At 56.4% G+C, this 16,251-nt stretch overlaps 1 protein-coding gene across 1 annotated transcript in view; it reads left to right on the top strand.

Moving 5' to 3' along the window:
* The first annotated feature begins 4,738 nt into the window (after window positions 1–4,738).
* IP6K3 (inositol hexakisphosphate kinase 3) overlaps window positions 4,739–16,251 on the top strand; it is a 27,738-nt gene continuing 16,225 nt past the window's right edge. The window contains exons 1-4 of the mRNA XM_037052778.1: window positions 4,739–4,833; window positions 6,153–6,325; window positions 8,390–8,507; window positions 11,704–11,847. The gene's annotated coding sequence lies outside the window, so the exon portion shown is untranslated. The remainder of the gene's footprint in view (window positions 4,834–6,152; window positions 6,326–8,389; window positions 8,508–11,703; window positions 11,848–16,251) is intronic.

Genomic DNA, 16,251 nt, shown 5'->3' with positions numbered 1-16,251 from the left:
CTGCCTCCCAACTCCCACAGCGCCCTCAGCCCGTCCCACCTGCACGGGGGCGCCTGCGCAGTTCTTCCTCCGCGGCTGCCGCTGAGCACAGTGCTCATTGGTGCTTCCATCCACAGACTCAGGCCTCTGGTTTTTTCTTCCTTAATCGTGGTAAAATATCCTCCCCTTATTTTTAGGTAACTTTAATTTTTATACAAGTAACACATGGAAATAATTTTAAAAACCAGAGAGTATTTCATGGCTTGTGAAGAAAGCAGCTGTCCGTGCCCCACCCTGGGGCCTGCTTTCTCGCCTCAGCCTTTACGGCTCGCGTCTAGCGTCTGCATGGCGTGCACATACTACACGCTCATGGTTATTCTATTCTAGGTTTGACCTACTGACTTGCTACAGAAGATTAGAATTCAACTTCGCATTAAGATTTAATTCCCACCACCGGTTCCCTTCCTCCACCCCGCTGTGCACTCACACCGGGACTGAGTCAGCACCCAGTGCTCACATCGCTGCTCTGGAGTGTAAAGGTTATTCCAGGTGAGTCATCCAGGGGCCCAGGGTTACATTTATTTCCCACAAAACTTTATTTTTCTTGAAGTTAATGCACTTGCCTCTCGGGGCTCGCCTGTGTCCTGAGATTTCTGTGTACCATCGTCAACCTGCCCCCAGACTCCAGGTCCAGACCACACACCTCCTCCGGAGCCGGCACAGCCCCTGGCCCGCTGACCAGTCCTGGTGGTGCTGGGTCACCCCTCCAACACTGGAGTCCCTGCTGGCCACATGCCTGTCACTCACTCCTGTAGTTTACACCCTCATTTGGGGGGAGGTCACCCTTTCAGAGCTCTCTGAGGCTGCCTGGGAACTAGGTCTTTTGACACCTCTGTGGTGAGGCAGCCACAAAGACCCACTCCCCCTTCTTCCCTGTGCTGGAGTGGCTGCCTAGCTGGGCCGTATTTCTGACCTCCCTGGACAGTTAAGAGGGGTGTGGGACGAGAGCCTGTCCCTGAAATATGTGTGAAAGTGACGGTTGTCCCACCCAGACTTGACCTCTGGTACTCCCTCCTTCTGTCTACTGAAGAATGGACTTATGAGCAGCCTTGGCCCTGTAGACAGTGGCCTGTCCACTGACTGCCCAGATGCAGCAACAGGACAGTGCCAGCCTGGGACCAGGCTGGGGAGGGGTGTGCCTGCACCTCCCCCTGGGTCAGGGTCAGACACCTCCCTGCTCCTAGAATCACGGACCACAGGCCCTCCCCCGAACGGAGGCAGCTGGGCGTCAGTGGGCTACCACTGTGCGTCTGCCAAAGCCGAGTGTCTTGCCTGCAGCGCCCTCCTCTCCCTCTTGTGTCCTGTGGACACGCACCTGTGACCCAGGGGGATCAGACACAGTGTTCACTCTACCACGTGGGTTAACTGGAAACCCATCTCCAACTCGTTTTTATAAATCATGTCAGACCCAGCCCAGTGCCTGGTACACAGCAGGTGCCATGTGCATAAATGGATGAGGGAAAGGAGACACGGTCCTCCCATCAGAGAGCTCACAGCCCAGGTGGCCGGAGGCTGCAGCTTGGAGGGAAAAGAAAGCAAGTATGTGCATACCTGCATCAGAACTCTGAATGAGGCAGTGCAGACAGCAGCAGGGCAGCCAACACCCAGCACAAGCATGGAGGGTGGGCGGACACAGGCCAGGTGTGGAGGGAGGCTGCACAGGCCATCTGGGCCATGTGGGAGCAGAGCCTGCCTGTGGAGTTCCAGTGTGAGATGGCGAGCCTGGAACTGCACCCGCCCTCTAACCCCCGACACCGGGCCCCGATACCGAGGCCCTGCCAGAGCCCGAGTGAGGATGTGAGGAGGGCTGTGTCTCGGGGGGCCAGGTGCACAGAGAGGATGGGGGTGTCCTCCACGTGAGAGGTGAGGGCTGATACCAGTGTGGGGGTGCAGGTTCAGCCAGGAGCAGGGAGGAGGCAGTAGTCAGGGGTTCCGGCAGCTGCTGAGAGCAGTGCAGTTAAACCAGGACAGAGGTTAGGGTGGGAGGCTTGCAGTGGCTTTCAGCTCTGACAGCTCCAGACACTAGTGGCTCCTGTGCTGGGGCCAAAGAGCCAGCAAGAAGCCCCCAGCGCCCTACGGTGGGCTGGCAGGCCAGAGACCTGTGTGGAGCAGAGCAGGGCTCCCACCTTTGGCTGGGTTCTCCTTTGGCTTGACCTCTTACTGGCTGTACAGTCGGGCTAGTTACTTACAGTCCCTCAGGCTCAGTTTCCCCACCTTCAAAATGGGGATAACTTGGCCTCCTCTCTCCACCTCCACTGCTTGCACCCCTGTCACCTCCAGCCTGACAACCTCCTGCTTTTGCCTGCAACCCCGGGGCCAGCTTGTTGCTACACGGCCCGAGTGGTCGGCGGCACAGGGCCCTGTGCTCGGCCTAATGCTCCGCCATTGCCGTCTTGAAATTCTTTTTCCTTTTTTTAAATCCTCACCCAAGGACATTTTCCACTGCTTTTTTTAGGAGAGAAAGGAAGGAAGAGAAAGGAAGGAAGAGAGGAAAGGAGAGAGGGAAACATCGATGTGAGAGAGAAACAGATTGGTTGCCTCCCATACATGCCTGGGCCCAGGATCAACCCGCAACCTTTCTATTACAGGACAATGCTCCAACCGAGACTCACTGGCCAGGGCTCTGTCTTGAAATTCCTAATAATTTAACAAGGGTCCCACTATTTCATTTTGCACTGGGCTTTGCAAATTATGTAGCTGATCCAGCCCCCAACTGCCGGTTCCCTACTCAGTCACAAAAGCAATCTTGTTAAAACCAAAGTCAGACCACATCCCTTCTGGATTAGGCTTGCCTCCCATCCACCCAAAGTAGAAGTCAAAATCTCTCTCTCTCCCTCTCTCTCTCCGCCCCCCTCACATAAACACACTTCTGACCACATTTCCTGTCACTCTCCCCTCTTCCCTCTGCTTGGCCTTCTCCTTCCTGCCCCTGGGCCTCTGCACTTGCCCTGCCTCTCCAGGGCATCCTCTCCCCCTGGGCCACACTGCAGCAAATCTCATCTCAAGTCTCTGCTCAGAAGACACCTTCTCAGCGAGGCCTTTCCTGACCTCTGTGTCTAAAATGGGAGTTCCCAATGCTCCCCAGCTGTCCCCGCTGTTTTTTTCTCCAGCACTCTCCATCCACCCTCTACTTCAGGGGGTCAAACTCATTTTCACAGGGGGCCACATCAGCCTCGCGGTTGCCTTCAAAGGACCGAATGTAATTTTCGGACTGTGTAAATGTAACTGCTCCTTAACAGTTGCCAGAGCTCAGCGCTGCCACTGGGTAGAAACAAGGTGGAGGGCCGGGTTCAGCCCACAGACCTTGTGTTTGCCACCTGTGTGATACTTGGTTTACGCATTTTACCTGAAGGTCCCCCAGGTAACATAAGGGATTCTTGTTGTGTGTGTTCCCTGCTCAGTCCCCACTGCCCAGATCTGCGCGCGGCACTCAACGAACTTGTTCAGAATCAACAACTGACTGAACCATAGCCCATCAGTCCCTTGTGAGCCTTTGTCGGCATCACAGATCCAGAACACTTAGCGCGCAGTGGGTGCTCAGGAAAGAGGAGCCCCTCTTGACTCTGAAGCCCCTCCCTACGGGGCACCCAGTGAGTGTGTCAGGGAGCATTCACATTGGTGTGACAGCACAAAAGTGAGGCCCAGGGCCACAGGAAGCCCGGGAAGTGCCCGAGCTCACCTGCACTTTGAGTCTAGATCCAGCCCCAGACTTGCTCTGGCCCCTCCGGTCAGCCTTCCTGGCATTGCCCTGGGGCCATCGTGACTGCCCAACCTGGGAAGATGAACTGGCTTCTCACATTCTGGGCCTAATTTTATCTGCCTCCTCAGAGGGACTTTAAAGGGCACCAGAGGAGCCAGGGCCAGAGCTCTGGGGACTGAGGTGGACAAGCCTGACGGGCCTCCTCCCCGCTCTGAACTTAGGTCTTGCGTGGAGGGGCAGGTAGTGGTGCCAGCGAGGCTGAAATGGCACAGGAGGTGAGGACGCTTGCAGGGCCAGGTCCTAACTGCGTCTCTCTGCTGCAGCGCCTGGGGAGCCCCACAGATGCTCAGCCTTCCCGGGCTTCTCAATCCAGTGCCAGCAGTTAGAGCCCTACCTCAGTTTCTTTGGCTGTGAAACCAGGGGTAATAAAAGCACTCCGCTCAGCAGGGTGATTGGAAGGTTCACTGAGCTGATACAGTTAGTGACTAAAACAGCTCCTGGCACATGAAGGGCTTTTGTGTGACTCTGGTTCCAATTGTTGTGACCTGAGCCCCTGCCTCTGTGGCCAAGGCCCGGGCACCCCTTGTGCCCCAGGTTCCTCATAGTGCCCTCACTGTCCGGTACAGCCTCCAAGGGCCTTCCTGCAGCAGAGAATGGGGCATGGGGCGTGCGCTCCAGAGAACAAACTCCTTGACCACTGACCTTCTCAGGCCCTGCCAGCATGGGAAGGGCGGTTGGGGCGCAGGGTGTGGCAGGCCAAGGATAGATGGCCACTCCAGCCCCAATCACCCAGCTCAGCAGAAAGCGGGGCCAGTGGTAATGGGCTGGCAGCCCCCAGCTGCAACCAACTTAATTTTCTGCCACAATTAAATGATCACCTGCATTTGCTCATACTCACTTATTCAATTACCTTTTGGGCCCTGAAGGACTCACAGAGAAGCAGGCATAAATAACTTGTCAGTGCCCCCAGGCTGTCATCCCTGCCCACCCCTCCCCCAGGCCCAGCCCAGAGCTTCCTGTGAGCACAGGAGCACCGCCTGTGTATCCAGTTCCCCATGGAAACCCTCCCTGGCTCCCACCACCCACGCCTGAAGGTCAGTCTCTAGCCTAAGAGTCAGCAGGACAGGCTGGCTCCACCTGCCCCGCTGAGGGTGTCTGGGGAGCCACCCCCTCTGCAGGCCTGTGGCTCCTCCTCTGTGAAATGAAAGGAAAGTCTGTGTGAGCTATCAGGTGTTGCTTTTGCAAGAGGCCATGGTCCTGGCTTCACAGTCAAAATGTGAGCATTTCTGAAAGGGAGGAGAGATGAGTGTCCCCTCCCCACCTGCCTGCACACCCACCCCTTCTGCAGCCACCTGCGTTTCCAGAAATGCCATGTCCTCCTATGCCTCTCTCTGTGCCATTGCAATGCTGTTTCCTTCCTTCACTCCACTGCCCGGGGACTCCTCTGCACCTTCAAGGCCCACCCTGGAAGCCACCTCCCCTGGGAAGCCCGCAGCCCAGCCCCCATGGCAGGCAGGTTGACCTCTCCCTCTTTATGTTCCCACTGAGCCCTGCATGTGCCTCTGTGGTACCTGAGGGTCCTGCATCGGGGGGACAGTCCCAGACTTAAATCCTGTGGGCCACTGTCGCCATAGCCATGTGAAGGTATGAATCTGAGTTCAAGGTTGGCAAGTATAGCAGCCACTGTGGCTCCCTCCTGGCCTGAGGCCCATCCCGTGAGGCCTTGCTACGCACTAATAGCTATCACAACAATAGCCAACATTTCGAAGTCCTGTGTCAGACACTGTGCTAAATGGTTTTAACTTTCATTATGTCATTGAAATGTCACAATAACCCTAAGAAAATTATCCCCATCGTATAGATGAGGAAACTGAGGCTCAGTGAGGTTAAGATGCTTGTCCAAAGTCACAGCACCAGGAAATGGCAGGGCTAGGCCTCAAACCAGGTGTGCCCACACCCACGCCCCACGCCCTCGCCAGCCCCCGTCCTGTGCAGCAGAAACATCGGCAGTCCCGGAATTGGGTTCAAGTGCAGCTCTTTCCACTGGAGCTGTGCCACTGAGTAGGTCCTGTCCTCTCTTGGAAGCCTGTTGGTCTCTCCTTTCCTTTAAAATGAAAAGATTGCAGTAGGCAGCCTCCGAGGGACCCTCTACTCTGATATTCTGGGATTTCTTTCATTTTGTAAAGCACCGCTCCGACCGGTGGGACTGGCAAAGCTGTGAAAACTAGAGACAGGAGCGGTGGGTTTTCCCCTGGGTGGATGCTCTGTGGCAGGGCCCTCTCCATGCCTCGCCCCTCATGCCAGAAAGACAGGTGGCAGTCTGTTCCCTTGAGGAGATCGGGGTGGCCATGTTCTCTGGAGATTCACAGGCAGGGCAGGGCCTTCCTCTGACAGCCTTTATTGTCAGCCACAGGGGAGCCCTCAGAAATGTCACCCACAGATCGCTGAAAGAGATGCACACAAGACTGATGGCCTGTGACTGGGGTCTCAGTCTGCACACTGGCTCTTCCTCAGATTAACAGCCGTAGATGCCTGCCCTCCTGAGAGCTATGTTGGGGTGGTGTCCTCTCTGAGCTTTAGCCAGAGGTGAGCTGGGGGACGGGGCTCAGAACCTAGCCCTGCTGGGAGCACCAGCCCATGCCAAGTCTCCTACCTCTATTCATTTCTCATGTGGGGACCAGCCAACACCTCCGCCCCCCACCACCCATCCCCCACCCCTGGGCTTGGCTGGGGAAGGGAGGGCTGACCCCTGCTTTCCCCTGGCGCACATGTGTTCTTGCACTGGTGTGTAACCTGGGGCAGAGGCACTGCCTGGTGAATGATAATGGTTGAAAGGGGGCCCAGGTCTGAATCCCAGCTCTGCCACCTACTAGCCGTGTAACCTGAGGCCTGTCTGGGCCTCCGTTTCTCAGCTATAATATGAGGATAGTGTCCCAACCTCACATTTGAGTCAGGATCAGATCAGGAATTGTGTGCCTGTGAAGAGTCCCTGCTGGACGGTGGCCGTGCTGGCACTGTGGCTGTGGTGGCTCCCTGAGCGCCTCCCCCCCGCCCCTACCCAGTCCCACCAGCACCTGGCCAGAGTGTCCGGTGCCCCTGACTTGGCTCCCAGGGCTGGCTGATGACATCCTGTGGCTTCTTCCTCAAGGGAGCCCTGTTCATCAACAGAGGGCCTAACACCTGCCCCTGGGCACAGTCTCCCCAGATTTTGGGGCAGGCTGAAGCTGAGGAGTGGGGAGTGGCTTCCATAGCCTGGGGCCCCCCCTCCCCTGGGGGAGCCCAACATGAGCCCACTGACCCTGGGGCAGAGGCCTGGCAGGGATCCAGGCCAGAGGTTCCCAGGCAGGGTCCGGAACTGGGAGCTGGGTCAGGCTGGCACAACCACAATTCTGGGGAGCTGCCAGCTGGCAGGCCGAGAGCCTCCTCTCTGACTGCAAGGGACTGGACTGCAACCGGCCTCAGCCTACGCTCCATCCTGGCTTTTTAGAGAGCGGGTGGCTGCCGATGGAGGAGGTGGCTGACCACCAGATGGCCCAGGGCACTGCCATCCAGGGAGAGGCTCAGGGGGAACTGGGAAGGCAGGTGAGTGAGATCAGTGTGTCACCCATTTCTCGGACCTTGCTCTGGGAGTCAGTTTGGGTCACCCAGTGCTTGTGTGAGGTCCCTCAGTGCCCAAGTCTCTGGGCAGTACCCCATGCCCTGCCCCCCACAGTCCCCATCCCCAAGGGCTCACTAATTAAGACACTCCTGTTCAGCTCAACACCCTCCCTGCATCAGGCACTCTCATGATTCAATGCACACTCACACACACTTTGCACTTGTGCACACATGCACATGTGCACACACACACTTGCACTCACATCCACACATACACTTGCATACATACTTGTGCACACACATACAAACATGCAGGCACACTCACACACATGCACACTAGCACTCGTGCACACATGTACACTCAAACCACACTCACATGTGGCTGGACACAGCAGAATGAGAACAAGAAACATCAGCAAAACAGAAAAGGTGGTAAGAGAATGTGAGAGAGAGAAGAGCAATCAGAGAAAAGCCAAGACCACAGAGGACATGATGAACAGGCAGGGAAGGAGTGGGCAGAGAGAACTCTTGGGTGTCACTGGACGGTGCTTTCCCTTTGAGCCATCCTAGGGGAGGGGCTAGTGGATGGGCCCCTCTGCACACTGGTCTTGGAGGTATTCACACAGCCAGGAAAGAGAGAGGGGAGGGCTGTATGCCCAGCTGGGATGCAGCAAGAGGGAGCCTCACCAGGGAAGGAGGGGCTTGTGCTGGAATGGAACCTGGACGGTTTGGCAACAGCAGGGTGGCCACACTGTTTACACCAGGGGAAGGGGGTGATGACAAGTCCTGGAACACAGAGGGTTGTTGTGGTCTCTGGAGTGGAAAAACCGGGTTATGAGGGCAGTTGTGTGGGGAGGAGAGCAGCTAAGAAGGTTTCACAGGGTGGCTGCAATCAGGCCAAGGTCTGGAAGAGGGAAGGAAATCCGAGGACCCCAGCTACAGGTGGCTTCTGACTCTATACACCCTTGGTTGCCAAAGCCACAGCATGGAGATGATGGGAGGGGACGCCAGAAACCCAGAATAAGTCTACACATTTATTCATTCACCAAACAGGTACTGGGAAGCTGGCTTTGTGCTACATGCTGGGGATACATTGTGGAGCAAAATAAGCGAGTCACCATCCTTGAGGAAGGAAAACACTCAAGGAGCAAATAATGCAACTGTGTCTGGGGTAAGTGCTTCTAAAGAAGGGTGCTGGAGGCAGACATGCCAGTAAAATCAAGGAGGACTTCTTGAAGGAGGTGATGCTTGAGCTGGCATTTGAAAGAGGAAGAGGAATTAGCCAGGTGGAAGGGTGAGGGCAAGGCATCCCAGGTGGAAAGGACAGCCAGCATAAAGGCCCGTGCAAGCTGTGGCTGGACCACAGAGGCCAGGAAACATCCAGTGAGATGGGGCTGAGGAGGTGGGCAGGGCTCAGCCCTGGGGAGAGCTTTGGATTATATTCTAAGGACAAGGAGTCACTGAAGAATATTAAGAAGGTAAGTGCCATGACCCAAATTATTTGAAAACATCACTCTGGGGAGAATGGAGTGTAGGAGCAGGGGCGTGGGGAGAAGGGAGGACACCACGGGAAATCATCCAAGGTGCAGAAGGTGGAGGTGGTGGGACAGGGTGGTGGCTGGGGGGATGGAGAGCATTTGGAGCATGAAATCCACAGGGTGGACGTATGACGAATGAACTGCCAGGGAAGGCAGTAGTGAAGGGGCAGGTCCTAGATGGTCAGTCAGGCTGGGGTGGGAGAGGAAAAGGGGAGCCCCCAGCGGGGAACCAGTCCACTCCTCATCCTCAAGTAGCTGGTGTGCTTATGAGCCCCAAGCATTTTCTGCCCCCAAGTGGTGGTATCTAAGAGCTGGTCTGAAATGCTGCCCACAAAAGAGCCAATCTGGTCAGGGCTGATTTCCAGGTGGAAGGACAGGGGCCAGGCCCAGGTGGGCCGCAGGTGGTCATGGGGCAGAGGCGGGTCAAAGACACGGCTGTGGAAAGAGGATTCACAGCAGGCATCTTGCACACAAAGCTGGGTTTCGGAAAATGACCATGGAGGGAACTTGGCTGCAGCCAGGAAACAGAAATAAAGTATCCTGTTTGCGTAATGGGAAACACGAGATCCCAGGCTCTGGGGCAGCTGGGCCTGTGTGTTTTATTTACTGCCATGCATCATGGGTCACAGACTAGGGGCTCAGAACTGCTGATAAATGAATGGATGAATAAGAAGGCAGTATGGAGTCTTGCTCCTTACAGCAACCAAACAAAAACAGAAACCAGGCACTGGTATGTGGACTGACCCTCCCTGAACCCCGATTCACTCAGGCTCAGCCCTCACTGGCCACCCATCTTAGGTGAAGGTCCCATCCCCTTTACACCCCTAAAGGTCTCGCAGCTCAGCCCAGAGGTGGCTCTAGGGCTCCCAGGTCAGCGACTTTCCAGGCCAGGTGGGAAAGGGGAGGTAAGTGGGTGAGGGCTGGGGGGGGGAAGGAGCTCACGCATTCTTTTCCAGGGCCAGGTAACCGGAGCCCAGCACAGGGCTGGGCAGTGTGAGGGGCCAAGCAGGTTGGAGGCTCCCAGGGCAGCCTGGCCTCTGCCTTCCCGGTGAAATGCGATCCTCTGCCCTGGGCTGGGGAGTGAGAGGGGAACTATGCATGGGATCCTCAACCCACTTTATATCAGACCTCTGGACACCAGGAATCCCTGTCATGCCTGCAGACTCTACCCTGTCTGGGCGTGCAGAGGGGACAGGATGTTCGCCACAGGAAGGGAGCTGGGCTGGCAGGTGGGCGGACCTCAAATCTGCTGTGGCCACCCCAGGACACCTTGTACTTTGCCACTATGACAGCCGGCGGGGGCCGGGGCGGGGGGTGCAGGGCACGCCAAGCAGACAGTGTCAGAGTACCTCTGGGACAAGGGCCAGGAGACCTGCATGCTTGTCCCACACTCAGAACCCGGGCTCCCTGCTCGGCAATGAGCAGAGACAGGGAAGGGCTGTCTGTGAAGTGAGCTCTCCATGGACACATGGAATTGCCAAGAGGGGACATAGAAATTGCAGTGTGACTTGGTGCTGAAGCAACAGGTCTGGGGGGTGCCGTTGGAACGAGCAGATGGGGAAGTGGACCCTGAAATCAAGGATGTGGGGGCATGGCCCAGAGTCAGAGGCTGGACCAGAACAGGGGGCAAATGGGGGCTGAGCCTCTGGGGGCGGAACACCCACGCAGAGAAGCCCAGGAAGGGACAGCTGGGCCCCAAGCAAGCAGGGTGCCCGGTGCCAAGGGGAACTGAAGCCATAGGCCCAGGTAACCCGAGTTTCCTAAAGGGCAGACTTCAGACCTTCCTAGTGTTTGTCCAGGCTCACTCAGACCTGAAGCCTGTCCCTGGACAACTCCTGTCCTTCGTGTTTATTACATCTGTCCCTGTCCAGTGTCACCAGACCTAATCAAGGCTGACTCCTCAATATCTCCCTCCTACCCCACTACCCTCTTCCCCCTCAGGCCAGATTCACCTGGAGGTCAGAACCTGGGGTCTTACTACCTACCTGATCCATGGTATCCAATGGGGTACCGCGAAGTAGGGAGCTCGGAACCAAACCTGGGTAGGCCTGAAGCTTCCTGGCAGGAAGAGCTGAGGAGAGTTCTGGGAGGCCCGCCTTCCTCATCCCCTCCGCCCCTGCCCTTGTCTGTCATCGCTGCCCCCTCCTTGCATGCTCCAGCTGCTCTGAGTGCCTATGCCTCTCTGCCCCACCCCCATCACTGCCTCTGGGCGTTTGGGAGCTCTTCCCTTACCTGGACCACTCTTCTCACTCCCCCACCCAAACCCAACGGGGGTGCGTTTCCTCCAGGATGCCTTCTCTGCTCCCCCCACAGCAGGTGAGGAGACCCACTAAGCCCAATTGTCTTTTGACTTGCTGAACACCCTCACCCCACCCCCTACGCACATCCCTGACAGCAGACACTGGTCTGGCAGGTCCCAGGGTCAGCCTGTCTTCAAGCAGATTGTTGATCGGCTGTCCTGTTGCACAACTTTCCCTCCCTCAGGTGGCCACAGCCTGGGGAAAATGGAGAGTGAGGTGGTGGGGAATGGGGTGCAGGCAGGGAGACTAGGGGAAGGGGAATATGAACAAGGGGTCAAAAAATAACCAGGCGCCTTTGGCAATGGCCCTTAGTGGCCAGGGCCTGACATCTATCTCCAGGCATAGAGCAGAACTCTTCCCTGCTGGTCCACTCCTCCTCTTCCTCCTCGTCCTTCCCCTCCCTGCCCAGAGCAGCAAATACCAATGGACAGCTGGACAGGCCAGCCCCTGCCAGCCCGTCCCCAGGGTCAGGTGACCTCCCCTCCCCAGGCCACTATAGCCTGGCCTTCTGGGCAGCCCTCTCCCCCAGTGCCACAGTGCACAGTGACTTCTCCACACTGGGACTCCAGAAAGGCCTTCACCCAGCACCTGTGGTCGGCAGACACTGAGAGGGTTACTTCCCCTGGACCCTCCCATCTACACACTCCTGGGACCCACCAGGGAGGAGGCCCTGGTGAGTGCTTCCCTGGGGGACAGGGACGGGGGTGGGCTTGCTGAACCCCGGTGGTGCCACAGAGCTGGAAGGGTGGGCCCCATCTCCATCCCGTGCTGGTTAAGGACCTGCCTGGGGAGGTGTCTGTCTGAATGTATGAGGGGCAAGTCACAACAGTTCAGCAACATAGAAATTCTGTCATTTGCTCCTCTCCCCTCCACTAGAGAAATTCCACCCCTCTGCTCCTCATGGCCCCTAAAGGCAAGCAGGGCCCTGGGGGTGTTGGGGTGAGCTAGAGCGACAGAGGAAGCTGTAGGGACAGGTGCAGGCATTGGAGCTGATGTTTCATACCCCACACTGTCCCAGGAGAAGCAGCTGTCCCAGGACTAGTGGGTCCCACCCGCTGAGCCCAGGAATGTCCTGTCCCAGCATGTCCTGTCCCAGCAGCCTCACCTTCCACCCAGCAGGACCACAGGGTGAGGATGACATCAGTGCCTGTGGGCAGTGGCCTGGGCACTGGGTGCCCCATGGATTGGGGTGTAGTGGGCCCTGGGCATCAGAGACGTGTCACCACCAGGGCCCCCTGTCCTGGGCAGTGGCAGAGTCTTTGGGTCGCCTCTCCCATGGGCTCTACTGGACTCTCCATGCACCTGAGACCCGAGCCTGAGTCTGCCACGTTCTTCAGAATCTCTGGGGATGTAAACACATCCATGCCAAGCCCCTTCCCCAGAGACTCGGACCTGGGGGTCAGGACCCAGGCTTCTACAGCTCTTAAAAGCTACCAGTTTATTTTTGACCTGATACTATGAAAAACTTTCAGCCTACGGGAAAAGGCCGAGGGACTGATATAAGCCTGCATCTGGGTCTAAGCAGTTGTTCGAGGTTTGCCTATGCGCTTCATCAGCTACACTCAGATAGCCCTGCAATCCCCACCCCAGGCCGGTTCTTACAGAGCCCTACCTCCATCATCCCACTGACAGAATTAACAACTCTCTGAGAATGTCTATATCTAGCCCATACTCACATTTCCCCAGTTGCCCTCTAAATGTTTTTAAGGCTTTGTTTAGACCAGGATCAAAGTGCATCTATCTGGTCAGTATGCCTTCTGACTCTCAATCTGGAAGGATCTCAGCCGACCACCCCCACCTGATTTTCCCCACATCAACTTGCTGAACTAAGGGGCCAGTTGTCCCATAGGAGAGTAAGAACATGGCTGAGTCAGAGAACTCTCAGTACAGATAAGGAAACTGAGGCCCAGAGAGGAAAGGGCTGGGACGCTAGGGCAGAACGAGGTCTCCTGGCCCCGCTCCCCCACCGTGCTCCCCCAGAGCCAGCTCCTTATCAGGGATCTGAGAAACCCCTGTGAAGGGCCTGTGGCCCTGGGACCCTCCTGGTCTTCCTCCCCAGGGTACTCTGGGGGTGCAAGTCACACTGAGCCCAGCCAGTGGCCAGCAGCTTGCCCCTGCTTTCTCCCGCTCTGAGCAGGGCACAGGGACAGACCCTCCCCAAGCCGGAACCTGGGCGTTACTGCCTTGCGGACCAGCAGCCATGGGAGCACCAATTAACTTTACAGCGTGAGTGCTATCACAAAGGGACATTCAGAGCAGCGGCTGCAGTGAGAGGTGGGGAGGGCAGGGTGGCCCACACCAGCGCCACATTGGCAGCCCCTACATGTCATGCTGGTTTCTCCTCCTCCTCCAGCCCTGGGTGCACCTGGCCTAGGAGGGACCTGTTGGGTGGAGGTGCTGAAGATCGTGGTCCACTCTGCTCACATGTGTCTCCAGCACCCTCAGCTCTCCACACCCTCTCCAGCCAGCCCTGTCCCCGGTTTTTGGGTCCCTCCCCCATGAATCTAGCCAGGCACTGCTCTTCTCAGAATGTGCCTCATCCAGGGCAAGAAGCTTCCCAGTGAGACAACCTTTAGAAAAATAAGAGGGTGGCAAAAAGGGAATGTGGGGTGACCAATCTTGATAACTTCTGAGGCAAAAACAGTTGTCTGCAAAGGCAGAGACCCTTCGCTCTCTGGGCTGAGGACAGGCCTGGCAAACCCAGGGTGGCTCAGGATGTGTATCCCCTGGTAACCAGGCCAGGAAGGGCTTGCTGGCTGTAGGTTTTGGCCCCTCTGGGTGGCTGTGTGTGCCTGCTGCTGCCCTCTGCCGGGCTTGCTCACTCCCATTCTTCCAGAAGACGATCTCTCTTCAGTTGGCCAGTCTGCTCTGTGGCCTCAAGAACCATGATACCACACACACACACACACACACGCACACTCGCACCCTCATTCACACACTTGCTCACACACTTGCTCCATCCCACTATTTTGTTTTGACCCTAAAAGAATGGTTTCTTCTTGTAGTCATAAAGTTGCCATACTAACCATGGGCCAGACCTTCCATCTCTGGCTCAGAAGTCTCTTCCACAAGGCAGGTGACTGGTCATATTCCTTGGAGAAAGGGGAAGGTGTATTGCAGGGTGTCTGAGGCTGGGACATGTGCGGGTCTGAGTCTGGCAATATCTAAGATCCTGGCTGCAGCCTCAAGGGATGTGCCTTGGAGGGGCCAGTGGAATGGTTACTGGTACCCAAGGACCCAGGGCACTGTCCTGAGGTCGGAATCTGTTAGGGCCTGGGAAGGCTGGAACCCCTGCCAGCCTCTGCCCTCTGCAGAGCAGCCTTTCCAGCGGCTCGGCTTTCTGAGTCATCTCCGCCCCATGCGTCTCCTGCCCCGACAGCACGCTCAAAACAGTGCCACCGCTGCTGAGGACATCTGGCTGTGGTCGAAGGGCTTCTAAACTAATAATCACTGTATTTAAATCACATTTGGTGCTCAGGCTGGAGGAACATTGGGAGATTTTAAATGTTAAGAGAAAAGAACAGGAAAAAAAATCTTCCCTCAAAGGATAAAATCAGCCTCTAAATAAGTTGCTGCAACTGAGGAATATGAAGCATTGCTCTGTGATTCTGGAGCTCAAGCCTTCCCGGAAAACAGACACTCCAAAGCCACGTGTCTCAGCCACAGCTGGAAGGTGATGTGTCAAGCCCCCTAGCATTCAGTATTGACCCCACCAGGCTGGGGGCCATGCGGACAGAGGACACATGGGCCTATAGCCCTTGAGTCATTTTAGAATGGATTTTAACATGTGATTTTTCTCCAGAAAATAACCTTGTGTTTTCCCAACCTGGATGACCCCAGATGATACACAGTCCTCCACCACACGAGAACCACAAAATCCTGCCCATAACAACCTAAGTGCCTTTAAATGGTTTTCTGGTCCTTTCTTCTCTAACAGATTAAATCAACGCTCCCCTTGGCCTTGCAAAGACGTGGAGTGGTGCTTGTGCCAGGCCCCTGGCTCCCAGAGGCCTGCAAATGGACGTTAGAGTTTCAGAGGCGAGAGGGCAGGCCATCTCCATGCTGCCCTTCAATCTCTGGTCTGCAGCCTGACACGCTTTGTATCGGGCTTCTTTGGATTACCTCCCTGCAGACTGCCTGCTCTCCCCAGACCTCCTAGGAGGTGGCCGCAAAGGCTTCCACGCCCCAGTGATCTCAGGTGATTCCCTCTTCCCTACAGTGAGCTGGAACCAGAGAGTCACCCCCCATCAGCATGGCCAGGTGCCCTCTCTGTCCCCTCCATGCCGAGGCCCCAGCCCAGTGTGGGGCACATGAACCTGGGCCAGGCCCACCCAGCATCCTGCCTCTGCCTCCCCATGCTGCCCTCCCTCTTGCCTATGGCTCCCTCACACACACTCCTCAGGCAGGCCCTCCTCAGGGTGCCCCAAGCCAGGCTGCCATCCCTCCCCCCTCACATGCCCTGCCAGCCCCCTCATACCACCACCGTCTCAGGGACAGCACTCTTTATCCTCACCTTCTCAACTAGAACCCATTTGTTCAACATGATTTCTCCCTATGAGTCCCACTGTGATACTCATTATATTTTTAGTATCTGTTGATTGAGAAAACAGATGATGATAAAAACTACTAGGAACACACGTAATGCCTTTAAATGAATTTGTTTTCAGTAACCACCGAAGTGTCTGCATACACTTAAGAAATGATTGTGTTCCGTGGGTGTTTCGTTTGGAGTCTGCAGAGAATGCTGGTGTTGGTGTGATCTGGGTAAGATCACACCCAGCGGCCCTCGAGGGCGCCCTTCACCCAGGGCGCCATTACCCGCCTCCTGTGCAGCGCCTGGTTGAGCCACCACTGCAGCTGCCCCTGGCTGTTGTGCCCTCACAGCTAGCTGAGGCACAGGACTCTGGCCTGAGAGCCTGACATGGGTCTCAAGACCCAGAGGAAGACTGCTGTGGGGCAGGCCCAGCAGCAGCCTGAGAGAATCCCAGCTCCAGCACTTAAGCTCTGGACCTTGGGAAAGCTCTTCTTCCCTCCTCTCTGCCTGAAAGGGATTCTCTTGAAAAACAGAGGTGGGAAC

The sequence above is a fragment of the Sturnira hondurensis genome, unplaced genomic scaffold (assembly GCF_014824575.4).
Source record: "Sturnira hondurensis isolate 20B ecotype Veracruz unplaced genomic scaffold, ASM1482457v3 Scaffold0007578, whole genome shotgun sequence".
Lineage (NCBI taxonomy): Eukaryota > Metazoa > Chordata > Mammalia > Chiroptera > Phyllostomidae > Sturnira > Sturnira hondurensis.
This window is presented reverse-complemented; position numbering and strand designations above follow the sequence as displayed.